Raw genomic sequence first — 15,833 nt, forward strand, 5'->3', positions numbered from 1 at the left:
TTTGTATTTTCCTTATGATTTTGTATTATATTACAGTGTTGTAATCATTTTTACATTAATATTTGTGGGTTGTGAAACAAATCATCTGAGTTTCCATTATTTCTTATGGGAAAATACACTTTGATACACAAGTGCTTTGGATTATAAGCATGTTTCTGGGATGAATTATGCTTGCAAACCAAGGTTTTACTGTATATATGTTACTAAATGTGTTTGTTTTTCTCCTGCTAATCCATCCTTTAGTACAGGATGGGAAGATCTCAGTCAAAAATAATGAAGAGTACAGAAGAAATTATTTTTCCTCTCCTACACAACTATCACTATTTTTATTTTGTTGGTATTGCCAAAAGAGATAAAGAGTTAAGGCAGAGGCCAATGCCAGCCGGCTAAGAAGAAAGAGCAGGAAGGATCTTAGTCATTTCTGTGCCAGCCAGCTGTGGCCATGCTTAAGAAAGCTGATAATAAAACACTTAGAAGGAACTGAAGAACCTGAAGAGATGGTCACAATCTTGGCTTTGGCCACTGATAGAAAAATTATGACTGAACATGAAATGCAACTAGAGGGCAATGAACAGCAGACAATCCAAAATTTTCTCTCAGCCCCAACTTCAATATATTCTATTCCTAGATTTGGGGAAAAGAAACAGGATACCTAATGAATAATGACACCTGTTCCATCAGCCTATGGTTAAGAACCCTTATTACTCTGGTTAGTGTCAGCAAACATCCACAGGAGCAGGGAAAAATTGTGAAGTGGGAATGGGGGATAGATTAAGGCCCCTGAAGAAAAAATATACCATAAATGTGCGAAAATGTTACATTTTCTCCAAAGGAAGGAGGAGAAAAAATGAGTAGGGTTTATAAGCATTTATTCCTTGTTATGAAAGATATTCAAGCAAAAATAAAAATAGAAAACATTGTTTCTCTGATTTATTTCTAAACAGGTAGCATTTTCCCCCATATTAAACATTTCCCCCCATATTAAAAAAAAAGAAAGAGTAAAAATGAAAATAAAAAGGCTCATTGCAACCTTGAAAACATTATGCTGATTGAAATAAGCCAGACAGCAAAGGACATACAATATTTATTGTATGATTCCACTTATGTGAAATTGCTAGAACAGGGAAATTCACAAAGATAGAAAGTAGATTAGAGGTTACCAGGGGCTGAAGGGAAGGAGAGTGGGGAGTTCTTGCTTAATGGATGCAGAGTTTCTGTTTGCGCTGATGAAAAAGTTTTGGAAATAGATGGTGGTGGTGGTTGCACAACATTGAGAATGTAATTAATGCCACTAAATTGTACACTTAAAATGGTTACAGGGGGTATGTTATATATATTTTACCACAATAAAAAAGAATTGGGAGGATAGCCTTGTTGCACTAATTTATCTTGAAATGGATAGTAGACAAAATAACAGATCATAAGAGTGTTTAGAATCCCAGAATTACAGCTACAGGTGATATCTTTAAAGGGTATTGGTATCAAGCTGACACAGCCCATGGAACTGTCATTCACTCTTGGGGCTCCTGGGTGGCTCAGTTGGTTAAGCATCCAACTTCAGCTCAGGTCATGATCTCATGGTTCATGGATTTGAGCCCCGCATCAGGCTCTGTGCTGACAACTCAGAGCTTGGAGTCTACTACAGATTCTGTGTCTCCCTCTCTCTCTGCCCCTCCTCTGCCCCTCCTTGCTCTCTCTCTCTCTCCCAAAAATAAATAAATGTAAAAAAATTTTTTTTTGAAAAAAGAAAAAAAAAAAAGAACCGTCATTCTCTAGTTTAGAGACATTTCTGTCTAAAAGACCAGCAGAACATTCTGAAAACCTTGAGGAGGAGAGCCTTGACTTATGGATCTTTTATCTTGATAATAACAGGATATAATCTGCCATCCAGTTGACACTTAAATGTCTGTTGAATGGGTTATCTAGAAAAAAAAAGCTCTCTCATGCACTGATTCAAAAATATTGATTGTGCCTCTTATGTACCTCACTGTGGGCTAGGTGCTGGGATTCCAAGGCAAGCAAGACTCTCTGCCTACCCTCCTAGTTCTCAGTCCACAGGGAAAGCTGGGTATTAGAAGGACTGAGGCAGATGCAGAGTGTGTGAGTAACTACGGGGAAGTCTTAGCTGGGTGGGGGCAATGGGGCACCGGGTGTCTTGCAAGAGAACAGAATAGAGAAGTAATGAAGGGCAAGAGCTCAGTGTAGAGGGTGTGAATTTTATCCAAAGAGAAATGAAAAGGTGTTAAAGGGCTTCAATTCAAGGAGTAAAGCAAGTAGATTTATACTCTGGGAACCTTCTCTGTATGTACCAAAATACCAGCAAAATGTATCAAAAATTTTACCCAGGAGATTTCACTCAACTTTTACTTAAAAAAAATTTGTCTATTCTGTTTGAATTTGTCACAATAGGTACATGGCATTTTTACAAGCAGAACAATCAGGCTAATTTACTTCATTAAGAAGAAATAGAAGGAAGAGAAAGGAGAAGAGGTGATGGAGGAAGAGGAAGAAAGCATGGAAAGACCGCTGGCTGCAGTGTGAGGTGATTCAGGAAGTCTTTTAAAACCTCTATCAGACTGTGTTATTTTTAAGCCTAAGAGGAAGTCTGAGTAAGAGGAAGTTTGGGGTGGAGGAAGTGGGAAATTGGTAAATTCTGGTTTGAGCACATTGAGTTTGAAATGTTCGACAACACTCTTTGAGGAAATTGAACAATCCCATGGAGGGGTTCAGAATGAGCTACACCAAAATGTGCCACTTTGGCATGTGGATGACTTTGAGTTGAAGTCAATCAAGGCCCAAGAGAATTAGAAAGAGCTTTACCTCCCCCTTAACTGCTTAAAAGAATTTAGATAAACGGCCTGGTCCAGGAAGAGAGCTATTACCAGAGATAACTACAAAGAATATGGGGCTGGTGTGGAAAGCTGGGGGGAAGCTCAGCAGGCCTGGAGACCAAACTCTTGTCTGTGTCCCATTGTCTGTAAATGGCATGGCAAGCATTTGTTTATCAAACATTTGTTCTTCCCATCTTCCTGTGAGCTGTCTTCCTCCCCTTTGGAGCCACAGACTCCTACCCCTTTCTCCTTAGCTCAGAATGGCTGGTCGGTAAGCCTCAATTGCCTAACTGCCTATGGATCTTATCTTCTTAGGCAGCTCCCATATATACATAATTAAATTTGTTTTTCTCCTATCAACCTGTCTTATGTCAACTTAATGTATACATCAGCCAAAAGAACCAGAACCTGAAAGAATAGAGAAAAAAAATTTCCTCCTCAACACCTACCAACAAACAGCTCTCTATACTGTTAAAGAACATAATTCTACTGACTAAATTTTAAAGATTGTATTGGCTTTATTCAGCATTCATGAGTTGAATAGCTTTCAACCTAGCAAATAGAAAGGGGCTCTGGAGAACTAAACACAGAGATTTTTACAGATCAAAGTGAACAGGAACAAGGAAATTGCACTGGGAGTTTGCTGATTGACTAAAGCAGAGTTACTCCCCTCATATGAAGCAAAGGGAAGGCTTGGAGCCTGGTCAGGTAACTTGTGTGGAGCAGGCACACGCTGATTGGTTGATCTGGGCCTTCCATTTCCGGGAAAGCCAGCATAGAAACTTAGTTAAGTTTTGGTTTGCTGACATGGGGCTTAGCATGAGTGACTCCACCTGGACCCAATCTTTTTACTTTAACAGTATCAAGATACAAGAGACAGAGAAGCAATTTATTACTGAGTAAGCATGATCAGAATTATGCACATAGAAGGTAACATGAAAATGAGTATAATTTTCATGACTATAGTCTAGTTTGAAAATTACATAATTTTATACAGCACAGAAGAAGAAAGAACAATGAAAAAGTCTCTTACCTCCTTAGGAGATAAATGGATGTACCTGTGATTGTCTCCTTTTCCCTCCTGAGAGTTTTCTGAATCAATTTTGGAGGTAGGTTTTCACAGCTCCAAGTATCACAAGGCCCTGATCTTGCATTATAAATCCCAAAGATAAGGGCCTCTCATGAAGCTTATTATGCTTTCAAGGAGACACTCCAAAGATAGGAGAGTGGGGTGGAAGCTGCATCCCTCCAGAAAAAAAAAAAGGAAAAAAGAAAAAAGAAAAAAAGAATTAACCCTTACAATGAATACAAGTGGAAATCTCCATAAGGTGTTGGATATGTAGGACCAGAACACTGGAAATAAAGTTGGGGCTCATCCTGATCTGATGCTATTCAAATGTTAGAAACATACCAGTAGAATTTCCCCCTCTGCACTTCTATTTTTAACATGATTTAAGAGTCACCAGAAAACATCTTTCATTATGTTCCCTCCTGTGTGAGTTTTCAAGACTGCACTTACAATTGTTCCATTGTTTTTAAGTATGCAAAATATTTGCTTTGCTTTTTTGTTTTCTTTAATAGAATCATTCAGAACCGTTCTCCAGGATGGAAGGGAAACCTCTCTTCTTCTCTTGGATGGATTATACAAATTGCTAGAATCTTCCCTGCCCTTCGTTTCCCTTCCCTGCCCTTACGGAAAAGGAAGTGTATTTTTCATGCTAAAGATTTAGGCTCTTCCTGAGAGCTATTAAGAAAGAAAAAATGTGCAAGGAACTTTTATCTTGAGAACAAAGAATGAGTGGGCAGCACCCTACAAGACTCACAGGTGATGAGGGGGATAGAGAGAAGTGGATGAAGAAGAAGGGAAAAGAGAGTTAGTGGAGTGATCATGGAGCATGCCAAGAGAAATATCACTACAAGGACACACGTTACCAGCTTTACCCAGAAGTAGCGTTGAGTCTTCCATTGGGGAAGAAACTTCTTGCTGTCAACATCTATACCTCCAGAACTAGTCACCAACTGGAGCATCCCTACTAGGACAGAAAAGCTTTGCCTCTTGTACTCTTGGAGACTTTTTAGGGTTCCCATAAGCCCAATAGAAGTCTGGCCAGTAGAATGTTGAGGGAGTGTTCCTACATGCAGAATGGGCAGTAGGGGATACAGATGTACTCAACTAACTCCTTGAGATCTGTGGTAAACTGAATAATGCACCCTCCCCCCAAATATTTCCACATACTAATCCCCAGAACCTGTGAACATTATCTTACATCAAAAAAAGGACTTAGCAGATGTGATTGAGTTCAAGATCTTGAGTTAGGAAGATTATCCTGAATTATCAGTGTAGGTCCAACGTAATCACAGTTATCATTCTAAGAAGGAAGCAGGAGAGTCAGAGTCAGAGAGAAAGTGACATGATGGTAGAACAGAGCTTGCCGTGGAGAGGAAAGGGCCACAAGTCAAAGAATATAGGTAGTCACTAGAAGCTGGCAAAGGCAAGGAAAGAGATTCTCCCTTTAGAGGCTCCAACAGCTCTGCCAACACCTTGACTTTAGGTTGGTGAAACTGATTTTGAACCTCTGTCTTCCAGAATGTAAGAAAATAAGTTCTGTTGTTTTAAGCCACTAAGTTAGTGGTAATTTGTTACAGCAGCAACAAGGAAACTAATACAAGATCCTTCTTCCCTCTTTAAGACTGTAGTTAGGAAATTTCTTTTACAGTTTACTCATTATTTATTTACAATTTACATTGAAAGCTTCTTCATATTAGTGTCAAAATATAATGCTCAAAATGTGATAAACACATCACAGAAACTTTGGGGGGTGATGAATACATTCATTATCTTTTTTTTTTAAAGTTTATTTATTTTAAGAGAGAGAGAGAGAGCATAGACAGGGTAGGGGCAGAGAGAGAGGGGGAGAGAGAATCCCAAGTGGACTCCATGCTGTCAATGTAGAGCCCAATGCAGGGCTCCATTCCACCAACCGTGAGATGATGACCTGAGCCAAAGTCAATAGTGAGATTCTTTACTGACTAAGCCACCCAGGTGCCCCTACACTCATTATCTTGATTCTGGTGATGGTTTCATGGGTATACATATGGTCAAATCTTTCCAGATTATACAACTTAAACATATGGGGGTTTGTGTATGTTAATTAATCCCCAATAAAGCTATTAGATACACAAAGTTAATGTATATGGAGAAATGCACAAAAATGAAAGAGGAAGACATAAATTCAATGGTAACAAAGTAAATATTTTCCTTGGAGAAATAAACAAAATGACAATTCCACATTGTCTAGCAAAGCAATAATGTAATGTTTTATAGGACCTAAGAAAAGATCTTGTAGATAAAGCTGTATTATACTTCATTACTAAACTACTTGAAGAAGAATTACTGATCACAAGCAAAACGAAAAAAATGCAAGCATCAAAACTTGCCGAATTGCAGTATTTTGAAGATGACTGAATTCAGGACCATAGTATTAAAAAATGTTACATCACCACTGTCATACACATAAAAAAAAAAATTTTTTTAAAGTGGTGGGGGGACTGGGTGACTCAGTCAGTTAAGCATCTGACCCTTGATTTTGGCTCAGGTCATGATCTCACAGTTCATGGGTTTGAGCCCCACGTCAGCATGGAGCCTGCTTGGGATTCTCTCTCACCTTCTCTCTCTGCCTCTCTCTCCATGCTCTCGCTCTTACTCTCTCTCAAAACAAGTAACATTAGAAAAAACAAAATGTTACATCATCATTACCTGTGGAAAAACACAAACATTGATGTCTCTGAGCTGGAAAGTGTATTAGAAGAGTTATCCTGTGACTAGAAGGAGGATCTGGAAACTTCTTAACTCATTGCTTTCACTTATATTTCCCTTTTGTGATATATAATAAAAAGCTATGCCTAAAGAAATCTAAGATAGATCTTTGAAGAAATATGAATAAACATTTATGTATTAGAAAAAGATGCTATAAACACACTTTTATATAAATAATAAACCCATATCAATGTTTTAATCAATTCATTAATGAGGAAACCAGCTGGGTAACAATGCAGGTTCTGGGAGAATATGAGAAAGTGGATTAGTAAGTGAAAGAAGGAATTCTAAACATAAAATTGTCAAATTGGAAACAAAATTGATTAATGAACTACAAGGCAATGAACCCAAACCTGTAGGGTAATCTTTTCTGTGAACACAAAGAATAATATTTCACCTCATCAGTTTTCTATAAGTTAACCTATAATTTGATAGAATTATAAAAAGAGTTTCCAAGTCAACCTGCATTATATTCTAAGAGCCTGAGGACCCTTCAGTGGGTTTGTCATACATTAAAATATCATGCAAACAGCTTTCTGCCCAATTTCCAAGTTTTACATATTCCTGAACATTGGGGAGACATTGCAACCATACAAGTCACATGTTAACAAAATATTATCTTCAAACCATTGGCTTCTTGGAAGCTGTTGATAGAGGCTTATGTAGTGAGGTACTTGGTAAGAAGGAACTTTGTTTTCTGGCTAGAGAATGGTTATTTATTTTCCTTTTTTGACTAGTTAATTTCACCTAGCATAATGTCTTAAAAGTCTATACATGCTATAGCATATGTCAGAATTTCCCTTCTTTTCTTTTACGTTTATTTTTTTATTTTGAGACAGTGTGTGTGTGCATGAGCAAGGGAGCGGCAGGGAGAGAGGGAGAGAGAGAATCCCAAGCAGGCTCTGCACTGTCAGCATAGAGCCCATCAGAGAGGTTTGATCTCACAAACCATGAGATCATGACCTGAGTCAAAATCAAGACTTGGACACTTAACTGATTGAGCCACCCAGGCACCACCCTTCCCCCCCCCCTTTTCTTTGGATTTCCCTTTTTTTTTAAGGCTGAATACTATTTTTGTTATATGTGTATTGCACATTTTGTTTACCCATTCATATGCCAAAGGTTACTTGGTTGCTTCCACTTTCTGGCTATTATGAATAAGGCTGCTATTAACATGGATGTATAAATATTTAAGTTTTTACTTTCAAATCTTTTGGGTATATGGATTTCTGGATCAAATAATGGTACTTTAAAGATAAAATTTTACTAAGGAAGAAGGAAGTCCATTGGAGGTTTTTGAGCAAAGTGGTGACTTGGCCTGGATGTGTTTTAAAAGGGCCCTTCCGGATTTCTGCCAGTTGGACTCTGAAGACCAAAAGGGAAGCTGCAGGACCTATCCAAGAATTCCTTGAAGGAAAATGGTAGCTTACATAGAATGGGAGCCCAAGAAACATGAGAAATGTCGAATCTTGACTCACCTCTGAGGTGGAGCCAAATATATTTGCTAATGTATTTCCTGTAGTTACACAAATGTAAGGCAAATATCCCTGCTTTCTTCTTTGGTTAGTGATGTTAAGTGTTTAATAATGTAAAAGCCTATTTCCTTGGAGTGCACATGTTCCTGAGGCTTGCAGAAAAGAGGATCAAGATTCCAAAGGAAATATAACCACATGCACAAGCTAGGAGCTAAGGAATCATCTAGCCTACAGGTGAAAACCTACAATAGGCTTAGCCAACTGAATTCTTAACTTCCTACTTTGCTGCTAACTCTTGGCCTTGGGATGGTCCTCCCTTTAATTATTTATTTTTTAAAACTAGTTCTCAGGGCTCATAAGGCCTTCTTGTCCTGAATACCCCACGCTGCACATCCAGGCAATCACCACATAATAGAGAGGTCCCAATCCAGACAAGAGGATTTCCATTTTCTCTTTTTATTTACTGGTGCTGAACTTTAGAAGACTGTAGCCTCATCCCATATGAAGCCTAGAAACACTGTAATTGCATAACTTAGTAGCAAATATTATACCATTACCATGAGCATGACCAGGTCGTTTATACGTTAGATAAAGTTACTGTGATACCTGGGGGAGATTCCACACATATTCAGGAGGCAAATGTCAAAGTGCTACTACTTCTAGTCTTAGAAAATGACCTAACACAAGTTGCAATTATTCCCATAGTTTTTCCAGTTATAAGTCCATTTTCATATGTATACTCACTTTAGGGTATTAAAAAGTCCACTATGGTCTAAATTACATGTTCAATCATATGTCCTATTCAAAGCCTCTCTCCTCTTTGGATTTTAGCTCTGTCTTAACACTATCTCTCCCTTCAATGATTCTCATCTCCTGGTATTCACACACATGTGCAATCCCCTACCACATAAAATACAGCTGACTTTTATAAGGATATTGTATAAATGATGACATATGACTTTCAAGGCTGGGTTGTAGAAGGTATTTTGGCTTCTGACATGTTCTCCCTTGATTTTCTTGCTCTGGGGATGCCAGCATTCATGAATTCTTTAAGAGGCTCTGCTCAGACCCTGACATGGGCAACATGCCGTCTGCCTATACTCTTATAATGTCACTCCCCCTCAGGAATTGCCCATAGTGGTGGGACTCACAGGGTCCCTTCACCTTAGCAGGCATCCCTCTGGGACAGGCTACTTATAAGATCACCAAGAATCCAGTTAGCGTTCTTTGATGTCCATTTAACCTAAGGAAAACAGATGTAAACTTGCAGTGCACGATGGTAGATATGTAGGCAGCTCCCCATTGCCTTCTGTTCTCCAGTAGAGAAAGAAGCACCAGTTTCTAGGTTCATGGATGCTCCCAGATTCCAGGGCACACATACCAAGCTCTCCTAAGAACTTCCTCGCAAATCTGTACACCAGGCCTCACTAAGATGGGTCCAGGAGTTTTTGCAGCTCATTAGTCATCCAGCAGAGGAGGGAAATGTCCTTTTCCTGTTCTTGTAGAGACCCCTAATGTTTCCAAATAATCCTGCTGAAGCCCTCTTCTGTTGGTCTGAAGAGGAGTGAGTAATCCTTCCTTCTTCTGGCTTGATATGTAGAAAAAAATCCTCAGAGAATGTCTCTGTTGAAAGCTTCCCTGACAGAACTTAGAGCTATAGTCTGGTTTGTCTTCAGAAGAAGGCTTGTACTCCTACAATAATGCCTACAACTTATTACTCTTGGTCACTGGTTATGTGAATTCAAATGTAAATGGAGCTGAGGAGAACACGCATTGAACCTGGCATGTTTCAGGCAATTCGTACATATCACTCTTACTATTTTGAGTGAGGACCCAGACTGCATATTGGGTTCCTTTTACAAAAAGAATTAAGTAAATTTCAAAATGTAATAAAAATATAATGAAATATAAAAATAAAATTTTGTCTTTTAATCATGCTACCTTTATGTGACAATGAGATTCTTCATGTTCTTGTTTTTTCCTTGTTTGTCCTTTCCAAATTTGGAAAAGTACCCTTAGGGAAGGGAATGCATATGATTTTAAGTCAAACAAATCAGGATTCAAAATCTATTCTCCTACTTGCTTATTAAATTAAACTCAGTTCTCTGAGCCTCTTATTTGTTTTTTAGAGACAATAATGTTTATTTTGAAAGATTTTTGGAAGGATAAAAGATGAGGTAAGGTGCTTAGAATAGCATCTAGTAAAGAAACACTCAAGAAATTGCAGCTAGTACCAATTATTGTCATTTTGAATGTATATACAGTTGAATTATAATGTAGGTTAATTTTGAGCTCTATTTTTTTTTTTATTTACCTAAACTTGTTTCAAAAGTGTTTTCCAGGCATTTCATGACAGTCATGTTTCTAATAACTAAAATATTCCAACATATTAATATTTTCTAATTTATATGCATTTCTCTATTCCTTAAAATTAGGGTATTTATAGTTTAACACTCTTTCATTTTTGGCAGTTTCAAATTATGTGCTATCAACATCTTCATACATATAGCTCTATTTCTTATTTTAAATCACTCCTCTGAGACAAAACCCCAGTTTTGGAATTACCAAAGTGGGTCAGAGTGCATGAGTATTTTTATGGCTCTTGATATGTAATCCCTACTGGAATATAGGGCACTGTTGAAATTATTTGTCATTCCCGGGAGACCCTTCTGTTGGCCAGGCATTCACTGGCTTACTTGTACATTTAGCAGGAATAACTGCCAAGGACAGAAAGCACCACCATGCCATAACAGATTCAGCCTGTGTCTGAGGACAGGTTGGCCTTAGAGTGTGATTGGAGGCATCAGATGTTATCACTGTGAGTGGACTCCTTAAGAGGAAGATCTGAATTGAATAAATGCAGGTACAGTGTCTTCTTGGTGACAGTTCTAGAGTGTGCCATGAATTTCTCCAGTATACCTAGTGTTATAGCCCTGTATAACAGTGAGGGAGAGATAAGATATAGGATTGGAGATGCAAGCAGGAACCAGATAGTGCAAGGCTCCCAGGCTTCAAGGCTCGATTTTATTCTGCACATGCTAGGGACTAAATTGTGTCCCCCTCCAAATTCATATGTCAAAACTCTAATCGTCAATGTGACTGTATTTGGAGCTAGAGTCATTAAAGGTAAGTAAGGGTAAATGAGGTCTAAGGGTGGGACCATAATCCAATAGAACTGATGGTCTTCTAAGACCAGAAAGAGATCTCTCCCTCTTCCTCTCCACTCTACAGAGGAAAGACCATGTGAAGACTTCACAAGAAAGCAGCTATCTGCAAGCCAGGAAGAGGGCTTTGACCAGGAACTGAATCAACTAGCACCTTGATCTGGGAATTCTAGCCTCCAGAATGGTGAGAAATAAAATTTCTGCTGAAAATACATTTCAGCCACCCAGTCTATGGTACTTTGTTATGGCAGCCCAAGCTGACTCATAGTATGTTATAGTAAGTGATCAAAAACTGCAAGCAGGAAAATAATGGGATCTGATCTGCACCTAGAAAGTTGCTAACCACTGAAGCAAAGTGACTGATGAAGTCAGAAAAGTGAGGGGGTTCTAAATTTATGTAAGACCTTCTGAGAGCACTGTAAAGAGGGTTTTGAGCAGAGAAATAATGGGGCTTAACTCAATGGCTGGAAAAAAAAAATTACTCTTGTTAGGGGGCCAGACAAGAGGAGAAGCAGAGAGAATAGCAGTCAAGCAAGAAATGGTATGGTCTGGACCAGAGAAGTAGCTGATGTGGCACACCTATCCCATCCTCAGGGCTCAAACCCATCACTAGCTTTTTCTGCTGAGTGGCAACTCCCACAGCTGTACAAAATGAATAGCGAGGTCCCGTAGTATACTTTCAATGCTTCATTCACCACTGTATACCCACTGTCTACTGCCTAATGTATACAAAGCATTCCATCAATATTTATTGAGTGAATAAACTAAGGAAAAGTAAAGGGAGCTACATAAATAGCTAGAAAATCACCACTGAGGAAAAGGCTCTGTGTCTAACTGGTTATATGACTCTAATATTTATATATATTTGCTTGGCAACATCCCTACTGTTGACTTTAGATTCTGATCATATGCTCCCAGCTTTTCCTTCTAACCAGTATGCCCTAGTGGCTAGTGTTTTGTCACTGACACCTTGATTTCTAACATGATGCCCAGACTCTGTACCTGTATTCTGTGGTCTCCTCCAGTTCTTTCAGTCCCATCTGGCCAACAGAATTAAAGCAGGTCCCTGAATAGGCCATGATCCTTCTTACATCACTGATTTGTCACAAGCTCTCCCTTTGCCTGAGACAACTTCTTCCCTACTAAGTCTTCTTACTCAACCCACACTGATTTTTAGCTCCGTTTATCTCCTACAGGAAGGCTTTCTTAATCTCCCTGGAAACATTAGTCACTTCTTCCTGTGTCCCCATAGCATCTTGCTCATGGGGTAATTTTCACATGGACATTTATCTATTTACACCTTTCCCTATGGCTAAATAATTCCCATGAGCAAAGTACTATTATTTATTTGTCTCTATATCCCAGAGCTTAGCATGGTACCTGGAACCCAGAGGATACCAAAGAAAAGATTATTGGAATGAATGAGTGAATTTTAACTACTGATGCAGACCATTATGTAAACTAAGCATCTCACAAACTGGAATCTGTTTAAAGTGAAAATGGGTTGCAATCACAAGGACCAGCCAAAACCTTTTTTAAAGAAGTGGGAATAGGACCGTTCTGAGCTCTGTTTAGCCAGATGGCGGCATCAACCCTATATATGCTGAAATACTAGCTAGATGGCTTACAGAACAAGAAACACTGAGCAGCAATGGATATCCAAGAAGCCTAGAAGCCCATTTGGGTAAACTGATTGATGGCCTTCACTTATCCTTTTCCCTAGAAGCGTAGAGAATGATAATAATGTCTGGCTTCTCAGTTGTCCCCTGGGAACTGTCCTCAATATTTTCCACATCAGAAATCATTTTCTTTTTAAAAGAAGCTTATCTCTTACCTGTGAAGGTAGAGAACTATTTTTGCCTTTCCAAAAAAAAAAAAAGAAAAGAAAAAAAAGTGATGCATAACCCAAAGATGTAAAAGGGCACAAGATATAAATGTATAAAGTATAAAGAATAGTTAGAAAGCAAAGTCCCAGGCAACTAACAACTCAGGTTAAGAAAGACAACATTGCCAGCACCCCCACCTCATCTTCCATGGGCCCTTTCCTATTCACATCACCCTTTCAACAACCCTCTCAGAAGTGATCTCTATCATGACTTATGGCAGCCATTTTCTTATCTTTATTTATAATTTTACCACGTATATACCTGCATTTGTTTCCTATTACTACTGTTCAAACTTGGGAGCTTGAAACGATACACATTTATTATTTTAGCATTCTGTAAGTTATAAGTTCAACACCAGTCTTGCCAGGCTAAAATCAAGGTGTCAGCAGGGCTGTGTTTCTTTCTGGAGTTTCTAAGGGAGAATTCATTTCCTTGTGTTTTTTTTTTTTTTTTTTCAGCTTCTAGAAGCTACCCAAATTCCTTGGCTGTGGCTCCCTTTCTCCATCTTCAAAATAAGTAATGTAGTGTCTCTCCGACCCTTCTTCCATGTCACATCTTCTCTCACTCTTAATTCTTGCTGTAAAGGACACTTGTGATTACACTGAGTCCACCAGAATAATTCAGGGTCATTTCATCTGTTTCAAGGTCTATAATCTTAATAACTTCTGCATAGTCCCTTTTCCATATAAAGTAACATATTCACAGATCCTGAGATTAGATTGTGAACACCTTTGGGGGAAGGGGACATTATTATGCCTACCACAGTAACCATCCCAACATCCATAGTTTAGTGTTAACTGATTTTGTACTTTACTTAAATGGAAACAGTCTCTTTGTATTCAATAGTGTCTTGCTTCTTTTGCTCAGCATTATGTTTATAAGATTCACCCACTTTTCCTGTGGCTGTAATTCACTTTCATTGTATGAGTATACAATGAATAAGCATTCGGGTTGTTTCCAGTTTACAGGCCATTATGTTCTCTACCATTATGAACATTGTTATTTATGTATACTAGTACACATGTGCACACACTTCTCTAGGGTATATATGGAAGAGTGAAATTGCTGAGTCAATGGATATGTGCACCTTAAACTTGACTAGGCAATGCAAATCGGTTTTCCAAAGTGGTTATTTGAAATTACATTCTCATCAATAGTGTATGAAGGTTCTAATTGGTCCACTTTCTCAGTCAACATATTATTGCCAGATTTTCTGTTTGCAATCTAGTGTATATACAACAATATCTCTCTGTGGTTTTAACTTGTGTTTTTCTAATAATGAGATGACATCTTTTCATGTGTTCATTGATCATTTGCATTTCTTTTTTGTAAAGGAATTGTCCAAATATGAACCCATTTTTAATTAACTTGTTTTTTCCTTGTTAATTCATAGGAGGCCATTATACCTTCAAGGTACAGTTCTTTTGCCAGTTATAAGTCTTCAAATATTTTATCTAATTCTCTGTCTTTTTTTTTCTTTTTACTGTCTTTATAGTGTTTTTGATTATCAGAAGGTCTTCATTTTAATGTAGCTTAATTTATCAATTTTAACATTAATGGTCAGTGTTTCCTGTTTAAGAAAACTTTCCCAATGCTGAGATCATGAAGATTTGCTTTTACATTACCTTCTAAAAGCTTTCCAGTTTTGCTTGTCAAATTTGGGTCGATAATCCTCCTACAATTAAATTTTGGTATGGTGCCATGTAGGGATTCAATTTTATTTCATTTTTTTATGGATATCCAATTGTTTCAGTACTATTTATTTAACAGACCAATTCTGCAGTGCCAAGTTTCTCATAAATCAAGTGTTTATATATGCAGGAATCTGCTTCTGGGTTTGTTTATTTTTTTTTTTATGTTTATTTTTGAGAAAGAGTAAGACAGAGACAGAGTGCGAGTGGGGGAGAGGCAGAGAGAGAGGGAGACACAGAATCCTAAGCAGGCTCCAGGCTCTGAGTTATCAGCACAGAGCCCGATGTGGGGATCGGGCCCACGAACTGTGAGATCATGACCTGAGCCGAAGTCGGATGCTTAACCAACTGAGCCACCCAGGCACTCTTGCTTCTGTGTTTTCAATTCTGTCTCATTTTTCAAGTTCTCTACCATTGGAGTAACACCACCTTATCACAATGACCATAATTTTTTAATAAGTAATGATATCTGATGACAGAATAAGACTTCCAATTTTAGTTCTTCTTCAAAATAACCCTAGCTGTTCATATCCCTTCCATGTTTATACTGTCAATATATACACTCATTACATTGAATTTACAGATCAATTTGGGAAAAATTGAACTTTTTGCAATATTAAGTATTTTACAAACTATCGGAATGATCCCTGAAAGTATAGTCTTGCATTATTAAGTATTTTAAATCATGAACATGACACATAACTTCATTCAAATAGGTTTCTTTAATGTCCTTCAATCCTTCAAAAAAATTTTATAATCATACCCATGGAGTTCTTGCACATCTTTTGTTAGATTATTTTCCCAGGCTCATCATATATTGTGATGCTTTTATATGACAAGGTATCCTTTTTCAAAATTTGTTTTCTGATTTTTCTTATTATACAGAAATATACTTAATTTTTAGATATTGATTTTGTATTCAGCAATATTGATAAATTCTATTAATAGTCCTAACATTTTCTTTGTAGA

The 15,833-nt window shown here is 37.9% G+C and overlaps 1 long non-coding RNA gene across 2 annotated transcripts in view; it reads right to left on the reverse strand.

The window, feature by feature from the left end:
- LOC132679574 (uncharacterized) overlaps positions 1–15,833 on the reverse strand; it is a 117,641-nt gene that overhangs the window by 23,588 nt on the left and 78,220 nt on the right. For both annotated transcript variants that reach the window (XR_009610229.2, XR_009610228.2), the window contains exon 3: positions 3,865–4,077. This is a non-coding gene — a long non-coding RNA (uncharacterized LOC132679574). The remainder of the gene's footprint in view (positions 1–3,864; positions 4,078–15,833) is intronic.

This window comes from Panthera onca, chromosome A2 (assembly GCF_046562875.1).
Source record: "Panthera onca isolate mPanOnc1 chromosome A2, mPanOnc1 haplotype 2, whole genome shotgun sequence".
NCBI lineage: Eukaryota > Metazoa > Chordata > Mammalia > Carnivora > Felidae > Panthera > Panthera onca.